At 47.1% G+C, this 15,178-nt stretch overlaps 1 protein-coding gene across 3 annotated transcripts in view; it reads right to left on the reverse strand.

Moving 5' to 3' along the window:
* LOC135259338 (serine/threonine-protein phosphatase 2A 55 kDa regulatory subunit B gamma isoform) overlaps positions 1–15,178 on the reverse strand; it is a 99,498-nt gene that overhangs the window by 57,440 nt on the left and 26,880 nt on the right. The window lies entirely within an intron of this gene.

Below are 15,178 nucleotides of genomic sequence, written 5' to 3' on the forward strand. Positions count from 1 at the left end.
ATTTGCACCTCACCGAACACTGCTGGCAAATCCGTAACCTCCCCTGCCCTCCACTCTCCTTAATTTTACAGCCAATCACGCTGCTCCCGTCAGCAGATGTGACCCCGATAAAGAGCGTCTGAGTTCGGGCTGCGTGACGAGGCGGCGTGATGAAAAGTCGAATCTCCGGGCCCTTCCTAAATGGAGAGCAGGGCTCTGTCCTCACGCACTCCACGGCGGAGGGGAGAAGGGGGGGGGCACACCACACCGCCGTGGCTTTTACCGCGTCTCCACCGTGGCCGTTTCTAAAACAGGAGCTTCGTCCGGGAATTAGACGGGATTCTCGGCAAGCGTGACAACTCGCGCAATTTCACGCGCGTGCCCTGCGATAGATTGGCGGCCTGTCCCGGGTGCATTCCTGCCTCTCGCCCAGTGCACGCTGGGATAGGCTCCAGCATCCGCGCGACCCGCGACCTGGACCACGATGGGCGGACATAGATAACGGATGGATGGATGGATGGATGGATAGATGGATGTTCAAGGGGTCAGCCGCAGCTAAAACTAGCACCCTTCAACTCCCGCACCCTAAAACCCAACAAGAGTTTTACTGCATAAAAGAGGAGCCACAGCAAGACCCTCATTTACCAGGGCAAGTCACAAAGCTGCCCATTCGTCAGTGAAGAGGAAAATAACATGATGGCCTAATAACTTCTATTTAACAGATCGGTCTCCTGCACATTGCAGTTGTAACAGAAGGGAACTAAAATTCTTTCTCTCTGCATCTACGCCGAAGCAGCGATGGTAGGCGGAGACTTCACGTGCATAATGGACCTATTAAAGGCATCATCTTTACTCTTCAGTTAGCTGCCTAATCACCCCTGTCTTAATTGAACCCTGTGTTGTGTTCAGCCACATTGAGAAACTCTGTTTCTTTGATTTCGCTCAATCAGTCTTCCCCTAAATGCATTCAACGGACCCACTTGATGAAGGTAAGCAATTGTCCTGTCTTTGTTGCCCATCACTTAGTGAGGCTTTGTGCCGCAAAACTGAGAATATAAAGATCATGTGTACAGTTTTAAAGATGCATAAAAGCATGTGGATTGCATAAAAGACTCACTCATACTCTCTTGTAAAGAAATAAAGAAATATCCCTTCTTTCGCATGGCCGTATTAACACAGAAATAGCCACAGCACACCATTAGGCATTTGAGAGCATCACATTTTGTACTCTTTGCTATCATTAAAATCACAGGTTTCTCTATATTTTTGGCTTTAAAAATCTTTTCAAATTTGGCAAAAGAAAAAATGTGGCAATGGCCAAAATCATGTCACATGCTGTCACACTTGAAAACGAATTAATTGAAACCAAAAAAACTGCATGAACTAATATAACACACAAAGATTATTTTGATATAGAATTAGCCTGATTACAATAATAATAAATCTGGAGATTTATTGGTGTCAATTTGCCTTATAATTAAAAGGATTTCACGCAAAGTGTACCAGGGTAATGCCACCACACTGTATGCGATGAAGTAAAGCAGCAACAAAGCATGTGCCAGCTGATAACACATCAGCCTAATTCACACTGCCATGCTGGTTACCCGAGCAAAACAGTCAAAAGCAGGGGAAGGTTCCGGATTAGTATCAGGGATAATACTCCTCACATTGTACGCAGAAGACCTCCTTTTCGGGCAGGAGTGACTGTGCAGCCCCTCCACAATTCACCTCAATACATACAGAGACTGGCAGGATCTGACTTGCAGGAATGCAGCTACTGGAGTTTAAAGGCTTTTAACCTTTGCCCCCTGAATCAAACGAGTCGGTTATGCCCCCCCGGCCCTAAGCGTTATTTCGACAAAACGTAAAGAGGCGCGCTAGCTGCCCCCGGAGCCCCTTCAGCGCCCGGCTCTCGGATCCTGAGAGAGGTGCTCCCCCTGGGTCCTGCTGCCCGGGGGGAGTTCCCCGGTTTGAACGCGCTGCTCCGCCATGTGGCCCTGCAGCCCTGGAGCCCCGGAGCAGCAGGGAAGGAGCACAGCTGTACTGCCAGAGAGCCAGAGGAGAACCACTGGGGAACCAGGCCCAGTCTGCGCTCAAAGAACATGCATATGACTGACATCCGATTCTGCGAGAGACAGACATGCACACACATACACACGTGCACACACACACCACACACAGATGCATACGTGCACGCACGCATACACACAGAGATGCATACATGCACACACACACCACACACAGATGCATACGTGCACGCACGCATACACACAGAGATGCATACGAGCACACACACCACACGCAGAGATGCGTACGTGCGCACACGCACACACGCACACACACGCACAGATAAGCACACACACGCTCACACACACACACACACGCACAGATAAGCACACACACGCTCACACACACACACACACGCACAGATAAGCACACACACGCACACACACACACACACGCGCACAGATAAGCACACACACACTCACACACACACACACGCACAGATAAGCACACACACGCTCACACACAACACACGCGCACAGATAAGCCACACACGCTCACACACACACACACGTGCACAGATAAGCACACACACGCTCACACACACACACACACGCACAGATAAGCACACACACGCTCACACACACACACACATGCACAGATAAGCACACACACGCTCACACACACACACACACGCACAGATAAGCACACACACGCTCACACACACACACACACACACGCTCACACACACACACGCCACACACACACACACACGCACACAGATAAGCACACATACGCACACACACACACACACACACGCTCACACACACACACACGCTCACACACACACACACACGCACAGATAAGCACACACACGCTCACACACACACACACACAGATAAGCACACACACGCTCACACACACACACACACGCACAGATAAGCACACACACGCTCACACACACACACACACAGATAAGCACACACACGCTCACACACACACACACACACACAGATAAGCACACACACGGTACTCTTTTTTTCCGTCTCGCTCCTCTTGTTTTTTCTCACTCACTGAAATAGTGTGTCAAAGTCACGCTCAAGTTAATCTTCTGCCCTCTGACACTCCAGAAGAGACAAGTTGAAAATGAACAGTGTGGTGTTGAAGTGATCTTAGGCGACCCCAGAAAATGTCAGCATCAAGGCAGGCAACCTGCTCTGCCTCCCATTGGACGCCTGTCCGCACCTGTCAGGAATGACTAATCACTGGCCTTACACTCCCTAATAACAGGGAACTATTTCACATGTGGTCAGCTACATGTTAAAGCACACATTCTAAAACATGAGGGATACATTTTAGTTGCCAAAGTACACAGCAAATAAATATGGTGAAAAACTATTTTCTTATACAATTACATACACCAATATACTGTGACTATACAGATACTCTATAAATATAGTTTAATGCTTTATCATTCAACATTTCAGTGATAGCAAAAATAGCTACATTTTGGATGTAATCTTTTCCTACATGCTGCTCTTTTATAAGAGCAGGTTCTGGACTGAAATGTTTATATTAATAACGGTTATTGAATCTGGTACTGGGATTAACGTGAGAAAGATCGCTGTTCTTATTACTGATTTATACCTGCTTTCATAATTAGATCCTTCAGTCCCATTTACTCTCCCCGCTACTAAACAACCACTGGATATCCTTTCAACATGCAACCCAGTTTACTGCATAATGTTCAGTTCCATGGGGCCTTGCTAAGTAATAATGGAATGCATTTGCATGAGGAAATTACATTACTCCAGGTTGTATGACAAACAATAAAAGGTAGGACTCATTTCGAGAGGGTAATGGCATTTAGCATTTCCATTACAAATGGCGCAAACCTCTTTACTGTTTGACTGTCCCATTTGTATTTATGAGGCCGCAGGCACATGAAGTATCTCAGGAAATGGAAGCAACGAAGTATAACAAATGCACTGCATGGTCAAAAGTATGTGGACACCTGACATCCAACATCTCATCTAAAATTATGGGCATGAATATGGGGTTGGTCCACCCTTTCCTGCTATAATAACCTCCACTCTTCTGGGAAGGCTTTATACTAGATTTTGGAGCATTGCTGCAAGGATTTTCTTCCATCCAGCCAGAAGAGCATTAGTGAGGTCGGGCACTGATTTGGTGATTAGACCTGGTTCCCAGTTGGCTTTCCAATTGATCCCAAAGTTGTTGGATGGAGTTGAGATCAGGGCTCTGTGCAGGCCAGTCAAGTTCTTCCACATTGATCTGACCAAAACCATTTCTATATGGACCTCACTGTGCGCCTGGGGGAACTTTCATGCTGAAACAGGAAAGGGCCTTTCCCAAAATGTTAGGGAAGCACAGAATCGTCTACAATGTGATTGTACGCTGTAGCATAAAGATTTTCCTTCAGTGGAACTAAGGGGCATAACCCAAACCATGAAAAACAGCCCTAGACTAAGGGATGTCCAGATTATTTTGGTCATATAGTGTATGTGTAAATATGGATAAAAAAATGGAAAAGGCTCCCTTTCTATTGGCTGGACTACTTCACTGCCATGGTGGATTTATGAACATTGCAACAGAATGTGTATGCTGCCACCACATTCCGCCACTGACTTATCACTGACATAATAATGTGAACCTCAGTGATAGCTCCACCCATTTTGGAGCTCATGAAGCCTCAGTCAGAACACTGCTTTACTCGTCTTTTTACGCTCTGGTTCCTCTAGTGGTGATAGAGAAAGTCAGTGACATTCCTAGCGCTATTCCCACAGAAAAACAGAAAAAGTCAGCATATATTTACTACCATACATTGTAACATCTGCAATAGGCAAACATATCATTTGGTACCTGACAATCTTGCTGTTTTACTTATGGCACTGTCATAACATACACATAACTGCTGAACACAGAACAAAAGAGTTATTTTTTCCTTATGCACAAAAAATAGTCATCTTTTACTTGGGCTAAAAATGTGTTTACTATTTGTTTAATGCACTATAATTAGCCAGCGGCTATTGCAAATTAATTTTCCAGTGTCCAGAAGTACTTTCCATATTCTGAAGAAACAAATCATCACATTTCTTTTTTGTCTGCTACCCAAGCATATTTTATTAAAGCCCACCTACACACCAAAAGATGAAATAGCACAGGGCATGAATACAGTCGCCACACTGAACACTTTTGTTAACTGTTAAGAGTGCACACAGACAGGAAGACTTGAATACATATAAGCATCAATCATCCAGTAGGGAATATGGAAACAAGTGCACACTAAAAGCAATGACGCACAGAGCCATGATGCATGGGCAGTTTGTTCTACTTTAATGTTCATGTCAATTATGACGGAAGCTAGATGTAATAAAAAATGGAAATAAGCTACCATTCGGCTCCTTTGGGCTAAACGTTCAGGCACTGGCCCATTCGCTCTGCTGCAATAACACAAGCCCTTTAGGAAAACAGCTGTTCTTCCCCCCCCCCCACTTCCTACAGTTTAACACATTTCCCCAGTGGGGCAAAACCAGTAAGCACATAATGTGGCCATAAGAAGGATTATACACCAGTGAGAAAGAGTTGCATGTGCGTCACTTTTTCATAACAGAGAGAGGAAGGAAAACAAAGCAAGCAGCTTACAGATTACTGCATGTCTGCGAGCGCAGATGTGATAATCAGGGCTTAGGTGTAGCGTTCAGATTTTCTGTTGCGTAAGGTTATTCGGAACACTGCCAGTCTTTCCACTGACCCAGGATTCCCGTAGTCAGGTAGAGCAATGGGGGCGGGGCCTGTTGCTGTCTGCTCTAAATGCCCACCCCTTACGCCCTAGCACACTACATCATGGATTGGAACAGGTTACTGTTTAAATGTGGAGTGTAGAAACGGGAACTCATAAATATGTCATATATTGTTCAATATGACACCATGTCTGTACCTTGAGTCTGTTCTGTAACCCCCTAACCCTGTCATTCTTACAGACACACCCACACACACACTCACACACACACACACACACTCACTTACACACACACGCCCACACGCCCACCCGTGCGCTCTCCCGCTCTCTTGCTGACATCACCGGCACCTTGGGGATGAGCCTCAGACATCTCCAGTCTGCGTCTCATAGCGATAGGTTGTGTCAGCACTTCATTATCATTACAGACAGAATGTCTAATGACTGAAGATATAAGTGAGTGTTTCTGCCCTCGTGTCTTCTGCACGGCTCCTCAGAGCCTGGCCACAGAATGGAGCTCCTTCATTCAGGCTTAATACGGCGCAAACACATTTTTACAGAGACAAAGCCTCATTACAAAGAGCCGTTTCAAACAAATTAAGCAGCCAAATGAACAAACATGTCCCATCATGCAACAGGCTTGTTGTCGTAAGATTCTGTGCAGATGTGGCTCATTTAAGCCGCAATAGTTAAGGCAGTAAAGATCTACGCTACACAACACTTTCCTGAGCCCTTCACAGGAGAATGCAATGCAGAAAGCCAGAAACAGGAACATGTCATTTTCGGTTTGCTAACCCTGCTCTTCAGAAATCATTTTGGCTCCTCGTGGAGCAGCGGCTTCTGTCAGACGGGGACAGGATGGCCGGGGTACAGCACCTGACCCCCCCACCCCACCCCCCCTCAAAGGATCGATACTGCGCCAGGCAGCCTACATGTACAGCATTTCAATCAGCCACACTTAAGAGGACAGAGAATGAGTTCGGCTGCTCCTCTAATGACTGAAGCCTGTACTCTGACAGACGCAAATGGCTCCCCCCCCACTTAATATGGATACAAAAAGGAAATGCTATGAACCAGACTGGGTCTTTTCCTGGCATCCCTCTCCTTCTCTCCCTCCTTCTCCCCCCTCTCTGTCTCTAGCACACAACCCCCCCCCTCCCTCTCTCTCTGCTCAGCCCGAGCAGGATGGAGGGAGGCAGGGGGCACAGCAATTACAGCTGTCAGTTAAAAGGCCATTTCCACGGAGACGCCCTCCCCATCCTAACCCCCCCCCCCCCCACCCCATCCGTACAAATCTCCTGTCGGCAGGGACGCGGTAAAGGGGGTACATCGCCGCCGGCTCAGGCAGCACCGCGCACCCCAACTTTTAATTTGTCTCCTGTGGAGCCCTTCAGGGGCATGATGTCATCATCAAGGAGAAGGAGGGAGGATTTTCTGGCTCTGAAATGATAAGCAGTCTGCCCATTCTGGTGCACATGCCGCATCTTTCACATGTTCAAATCGCTGCATGTGAAGTTCACCAACAAAGGGTCACGCTTTTCCAAAAGAGAACGGCCATGGGTAATATCTACACTTCAGCAGAAATCAATTTGGAATGAATGGAACGGAATGCTGTATGTTCATGGTGGAAGGGTTCCTCATGTGTCATTTCTCAGTGCAGACCTAGCCAGCCAGCTGTATACAGATTTGCATAGTTCCCTGTTCCCGAGCGAAAATTTTCACTCAAAGGGATGCAGCACCAGCCTGGTTCTGTCAGCCATACTGCTAGCGAGTTAGCAATGACTTAAGAGTCTGGAAAAGGCCTTTTAAATTTATCAACTTATTGCATGAACAGTGATTATGTTGGGCTTTATGCTGATACTAGATCCTTTTTGTATTTAACTAATCATGACAAAAATCTTTCTCGTAAGCCTGTCTTCACCCATACATGTCTTCAAGCACACTATCAAGCATGCCCGAGAACTATTTACATTTACAATAGATTTCAACAAGAGCAAAAAAAGCGATACCACACAGAGTAGTTACTCAGTTACACACATGTAAAATGCTGATGCCATGTGTCACAATGAACAGATCTTTCACTCTATTGAAAATGACAGGCATGCACGTGCTCACACACACACACACACACACACACACGCATACCTTTCAGCCTCACAGAGAGAGCAGAGGAGCCAATTGGGAACTGATTCACCGCTGTGCTGGGAGACGGGGGGGGGGGGGCACGGGGGGGGGACACATGAATAATTCACCGTCTGGCAAACTGCATGGCACAGGCCTCGGTGCATGAATTCATTACATGCAGCATCCTCTTTTATTAACTGAATTTGTTACCCTAAGAAAATCTCTCGCACCACACCCCACGAGCACGCCTCATCAGCGTGCACCCAGTAGCAGGGAGAGGGGTTGCCAGATCTGAGCACTCACTGCATCAACAACACATTCTGCTGGATGTCTGCAGGCTCGACAGCTCTTTACGTAACCAGGAAAAACACTGTGAATCCGGAACGTTCTGCGCTCTGCTGAAAGCGTGGCCTCTTTTCCACCACCGCCCACACGGTAACAGACAAGTGAATATTTCCCCCCGCAGCCAGCCACAGACAGAATGTTCTAATTTTAGGCGTTCTAAATTCTAGAACCACAGCGCAAGGTTCTAAGAACACTGTGCTATTCCCTAGGTCGTGCCTGCAGCTAGCAGGCCTACACTTGCAAAACACACACCGTTTTGCTCCTTCGTTCGTAACGCAGAACATATCTTGGAACTGTGTTAAAGAGACATGTGTGCGTAAGTATGCAATGACAGAACGGTGTAAGCCACGCCTCTTTCTCCACAGGTCACCTGGTGGCAGTGGCTCGTATTCCAGGGCTTGCAGGTTAAGAATCCAGGTCAGACTCCTGTTTTTGAATCCTTAAGGCAGACATTTAACTGAAATGCTTCAATAAATATCCATACGGGACAAGATATACTGATAAAAATCTGTCAGAAACATACAAATACAGCAGGTGGATGTTTCAGCCCCTCTCCATTCTTATACCATTACATTACAGGCATTTGCTAGACGTACAACAAAGTGTATAACCATAACCAGGAACAGTATGACAAACCGGGAAGTACCGGTCAAGGGGGGAACAGCATAGTTCAACTGGACCTGAGTTCTGATTACACTACAGGACGGCAACAACGCAGTCTATGGAAAAAATACAAGCAGTAGTTAAGACAGTCCTCTCCGTCTCCCTTTCCCTCCCCGCCGTACCCACAGTGAATTTCCATCGCTGCTGTGGGCGGAAAGGACAAACTGGAGGTCCCTGTGTCACTATCGTCAGCATCAGCGAGGTGCCATCCCCCCTCCCTCCCTCCCTCCTTCACCGCCACCTCTCCTGCTGTCCCAATGACCTGTAAAACCGAGCTCCGCCGGCCCTCAGAGCAGACACATTCCAGCGGCCTGATATTGAGCCTTCACCTTCAGACACGCGTAAGAAACTCACTAAAAAGGGATTGGAGCTCTCTGCCTGACTTTTAAATAGTCAATGTAGCCACATATGAATTCTCTGAATACATACAATGCACAATACAATGATGACTAATGACTGCATTGCGTGAGTCAAATCCACTTTGGAAAGTCTTCCAACTGTACTTCAGGACTGAGAAACCTTCCTTGTGTTTCCCTGCCTGTCTGTTGCTAAGATGTTCCTAAATACAGCCCATGGAACATCTTACAAGGGTTATTCGGCCTTGGCAGAAAACTTGCCAAAGACCAGTTAAGTGGCAATGCACTGAGGAGTATAGGATTGGACTTTCCATTAACCTCTGGCTGTTCTAGGACCAACTCCCGATTCTACGAGGTGTCGTAAACCGCGCAGGCGCTCGATTGCTACAACCGTCTCTAAAGGACCCCTTTCCTGCTCACAACATGCCTCCATGAAGGCCTGCTCGAATGGATTTCACATGGCTGTCAGCTCTCATGACACAGGGAAAGAAACAGAGGGAAAAGTGATTCCTAGCAGTGCACTTGCTATCTAGCACATCTTATAGGTCTATGTCTTTACATATGTTTGTTTTTCTGTGCTTGTGTGCACATAAGTGCGCACATATATATTTGTATGTCTTCATGTGTGTTTCATGTCAGTGGATGTGTCAGTTTTTTTCTGTATTTCAGTGTGCGTGCACGTATGTATATATTTATATGTGTGCATGTGTACATGTTTTTTCCATGTCAGTAAAACCATTTAAAATAGGTTCTAATGGTTTCCGTTTCTCTTGTTGCAGGCTCTTTGACAACTTTGATCAGCTGAACTGGCAGGCTCAATCCCCCCTGCCCTGCCCTGCCCTGCCCTGCCCTGCCCCGCCCCACCCTGCCCTGGCCAGCCACATCACAGCATTTCTGTACAGTGCCCTGTAGCCCAGTCAGAATCTGAAACCTGTGAACCCTGTGCAGCAGGACTAAAACCTGTGAACCCTATGCAGCAGGACTAAAACCTGAGAACCTTGTGCAGCAGGACTAAAACCTGTGAACCCTGCGCAGCAGGACTAAAACCTGTGAACCATATGCAGCAGGACTAAAACCTGTGAACCATATGCAGCAGGACTAAAACCTGTGAACCCAGTGCAACTGGACTAAACCCTGTGAACCAGGGCTCCAACCCACTTTTTCGCCACTGCCCTGAGAAACAATTTTAACCACCCCAAAGTAAATGTGGACTGTCCCAAAGTTTAAAAGTTGGGTATTTATAAAACGTGCTGTAAAAAGTGCTGGTGAAACCAGAATGTATAGAAATAGATAGATAGACACTTTATTTTACCATTTGTATTGGTAACAAGAACAGCCACAATAAATTTCTTACAGGGAATCTCTCAGTCAGTGTTAAACTAAACTTGACTGCAACAGAGTTGCAATGTCGCCCACAGGGAAGTGTCACCTTTAAATACACCCTTTATAAATACCCTTAAAAAAGCAGAGATAAAAAAGATGAGAGAGCTGTAACCTTTAACACTTAACCTGTGAAGCACAGATCCATATCAAGAAAAAGATATTTTTGTTCAAAACATTACAGAGGGCACGGTATGACAGCTATATAAATAAAATCTGTAGTGAAGCACCAAGGAAAATGGAGCCAACATTCCTCGCAATGAGGCTGTTTTGGTGCTTGTGTTACTGTAATAGGTATGCAAATATGCAGAGCTATTGTCTAATTTTTGGTTAGTAGGCAAATGCTGGTGAATCTTCACCGTCAGATTTAGAAACAGATGACTGTCTGAGCATCACTGTTCAATGTATCATTCAAGATACTTGAATGATCGCATTTGCTTTCCTGTTTCCTCCTGTTCTGTCTCCTGGGCAGACCTAATGTGACCCCCCGCCTAGGCTACTCAAGGACAGAGGTTTTGGGCGCCTGTCTAAACACTCAGTCTCTGCAGTTTCACGTTAGTTTTTTTTTTAGAAATTAAAGTCACCACGATATTGTGAAAACTCCCTGAGTCCACTCCTCTGTCAGTCTCTGTGCACTGTAGGCCATCTCACAGAGCCCCCTCCCCTCCCCTCCCCTCTCCATGGAAAGAAACAGAGATGCTATGTCGTATAGGAAAACATCAAGGAAAAGCAGTGTTCACGTTAACGCAGGATTCTGCCATTTTTTATGCAGGAAAAAAAAGAGCCAAAACGCAGGAAAAAATACATAAATGCAGTTCTGTAAATGCAGATAGTATGAGGTCTTTTTTAAGGGTAGGCTTACAGCAGGCAATGACATAATTACTACTTTTTCTTTGAGCAAATCATCGTTTTGGTGACATTTGTGTTGTTTACTGACATGATCTTTTCACGGCCGTTGGTGGTGAGATTCATAGAGAAAGCACTTAATTTGGATGAAAAGTCAAAAACGACACATTATGCTCTAGCTAGCTTGCTAATCATGATTAAATTATAACATAAATCGCTGCTATGTTTTTAAATATTCAAGGATTTGTTTAGATTAGAACGCCAAAACATTATTTGTATCTTAATTCATTTCATCCCACTAATCCAGTTTTCAATCACGCTTCTGTTACAAGTGTCATAATAAAATTTTGACACATTTGTTGTGTTATTATTCTGAGATTTTGAGAAGTCCTGTGTTCCAAAACCGCAGCATTCCATGGGCTAGCGTGACCACTGAAGACAATGTGAAAATCGGTTAGACACCTAAAGTAGGCGGTGTACTCGACGTACAACATACAAACTTTAAAAAAATAACCACCGGCAAACATGGTGCCGAACACCATTGTCGCTATATTCAATACAAACTCCACGTTCTTCATTTCATGTCACTCCACGCCACTGAGGGACGTGCACACTTGTCGTGCAGATTTGCTTTGCACAACTCACGATCATTGATACCCAACATCATTTCAAATTTTGCGCCAGGAATTTGAGCACATTTCGTTGGTCAATCGTAAGGATGATATCCTTGCACGAGTTCAACGACTCTTCGTTCAAAAGTGTTCATCTCAAAAGTAGTCCAGACACGACGATGATGGCACCACGCTCGTGCCTAGATGGGATACAGGAGATTTACTCTATACGATATAGGTTAGCCAGGATAGAAGTATTAAATTGAGGAAATTTTGAGCTCATTTGTCAAATGAAGAATAAATAATTTGGACAGAAATGTAGCCAAATAAAAGATAAGAAAAATACCTATAAAATATGGGGGAACTAGTAAAGAGGTAGCTAGCTACCTACTTAGCGTTAGCTGGACTAAAACTTGTGAACCCTGAGCAGGTGGATTAAAATCTGCGAACCCAATGATGTTGCTCCAAAGGTCAGTTTTTGTCCTATGTTAGCAATGTTACTCCATTGAAATCAAAGAGTTCCGCCCTAAATAATAGATCATTGTGTATTTTCTTGTTTATTTCTTGTTTATGTCGATGTAGTCTTGTTCAATATTTTCACAAAAAGACAGCAGTGGGAAATATTTAGGTGAGTGTTATTGCGCAATCTTCAAAGCGTTCAGTCCTTAGCATTCTCATCACACGTGTAATAGTATGCTGCAGGGACCACATGCGCTGCTATGCCAGATATGCAGCTTCTAATGCAGTAATTACACTAGCGATTGATGGTGGGTCGCTGCTGCATCATAAATTTAGTCGTTATCCTACTTTTTTCTCTTTAACAACAGAATGCAGCGAACGCCTATTTCTGTGTTTTTCCCTTGATGTTAGGGGAGGCGCTGGGCACTTTACGGGAAGCATACGGCCACTCCTATAAAACACTGGTGGAAACCCTGCTTTCCTGGACCTGTGCCATAAAGCCAACATGATACCTGTCAGAAGCATGCTATAACACCTGCCAATGCCTGTCATAGCACTTTAGCATATTATACAATCCGTCATGAGTTGTATTACACTAAAGTGTTACCCAAAAAAAAACACCCGCCCAAGATTAAACCCCTCATCCACCTGGTTCTGCTCTCGCTGTTTATCACGATTTCCAAACCGACGCAACAACAAACGTAGCCACCCAACTCACATATCGGCTCATTCACACTCACTCACCAGATCCACCCTGCAAGCACACACACACTCAAAAGCACGTACACCAGAGGATCCCCTTCCCCAAACACACACACACACACACCCCAGTACATATGCGAGCACAAACGCGTACATGCAGGACCGCACAGGAAAGCGCGCGCGTAAACAAACAAGGACACACCTCGCCACTGCTGCGGAGCCGACATGTCAAGATTTCACGCGGCACACATGGATGCATCTCGGGCCGGGTTCGAGTTTTGTGCTGACTCACTGCATCACCCAGAGCACTGCCGAACAGGACCACCCCCCACCCCCGCTTCCCCCACCCACCCCCGCCGGACCGCTCCCCAGCACCTCTGCATTCATAACGCCTCCACTTCACGTACGGACAGCGAAAACAGGGAAGAGCGCGCAGAAATAAACAGCTAAGCTCAGCAAACGGCTCCAGCGCCAACTGTACTGCATATCGGCAGGAGATTCTCCCTCCCAGCTCAGCATCATGTGACGCTCTCTCGGTGGAGAGATGCGGACCTGCTGGCCGAGAGACAGAACAACACATCCAGTGTCGTTCCCGCCCGCAGCCAAGCCAGTTAACATCAATGCAGCACAGAGACACCGCTGCCTCAATATCGCTCCTGGAAAACACACACACACACACACACACACACACACACGTGCACATGAGCATACACACACGCACATGCACACGGACAAATACATCAACATGAGCTGACGTACACACAGATGTGGGAACATGCTCGTACAAATTCAGAGATACACGTGCACACGCATACACAAACACACACACACACACACACACACACACACACACACCCGCGAGGATATTTTTCCCCCTCCGAGGTAATTCAGTATTTAACCTTGATGTAATCCGGATGCGGCAGAGCGAGGGGACGCATCGTCTTTCACACCCGAGTGGGGGTGGGGGTGGATTGGGGTGGGGGGGGGTGGGGGCCAGCGGTAAACAACCGCCACCGTCACCTTCGCTCCCGCAAGATCACTGCCCTCCCCTCAAAGAGCCCTGAAGACACCGCTCTGGCAGGGGCTCTAGGGAGACTGCTTTAAAGGTTAAATCCCCCCCCCCCACCCCCGCCTCAGTATGGCAGAATGGCGCCATCCGGACCCCTCGGCTGGGACACCGAGACGCTGAGGCAGCGGGGGCTTCGCCCTGGGGGTACCCGGGGGCAGCGAAATGTGGAGCGAGCGCTCTGCCGGAAATCACATTGAAAAAAGCACCGGAGAAACGCGGTCCAAACGCATCCAAAATGTCCGCCCGCCCTCCGCACACCGGCCTCGTTCGGCCACACGTACACGGGCAGTGTGAGGGAGAGCGCACTCATTCACATGTCCAGGGATGTCCAGAGTTCTCCCTCTCTCTCTCTCTCTCTCTCCCCCCTCTCTGTCTCCCTCTCTCTCACTCTGTCTCTCTCCCCCCCTCTCTCTCTCATGCTCTGCAGGCCACCGCGACAATGAGTCCCCACCACCCACCTCCCCAAGAACACCTAAATCCCTCTCATCTCCTGCCATTGATTTATGCGGTGCAGTGATGAAGGCTGACTGAGCTGAGCCATTTACCCGTTTACACGCAGAACTCTGTTCTCGGGATGCTGTGACTGTGACTGATACCGGGGGTGGGGGGGTTTGGGGGAGTGGGGGGTTTGTGTAACAGTCCCCCCGTCTCAAAGCTCGCTCCTGCGCACGCACTTCAGTACCCGGCAGCTTAACTGCCGATCAGCAGAAACCAAAAATACACTTCTCTTTCCTCCTGATCGATTCCACCGCTGCGCTGCTTCTGCGACCTCACTGCAGGTAAGTAACGGGCCCGGCTCTCTGTCCCCCTCCGCGGGCCGCTGCGCACTCGCGCTAACGAGGTGCCAGGTGCCGACCGGCCCGCGCCTGACCGGGGCGGT

This window comes from Anguilla rostrata, chromosome 7 (assembly GCF_018555375.3).
Source record: "Anguilla rostrata isolate EN2019 chromosome 7, ASM1855537v3, whole genome shotgun sequence".
Classification (NCBI taxonomy): Eukaryota; Metazoa; Chordata; class Actinopteri; order Anguilliformes; family Anguillidae; genus Anguilla; species Anguilla rostrata.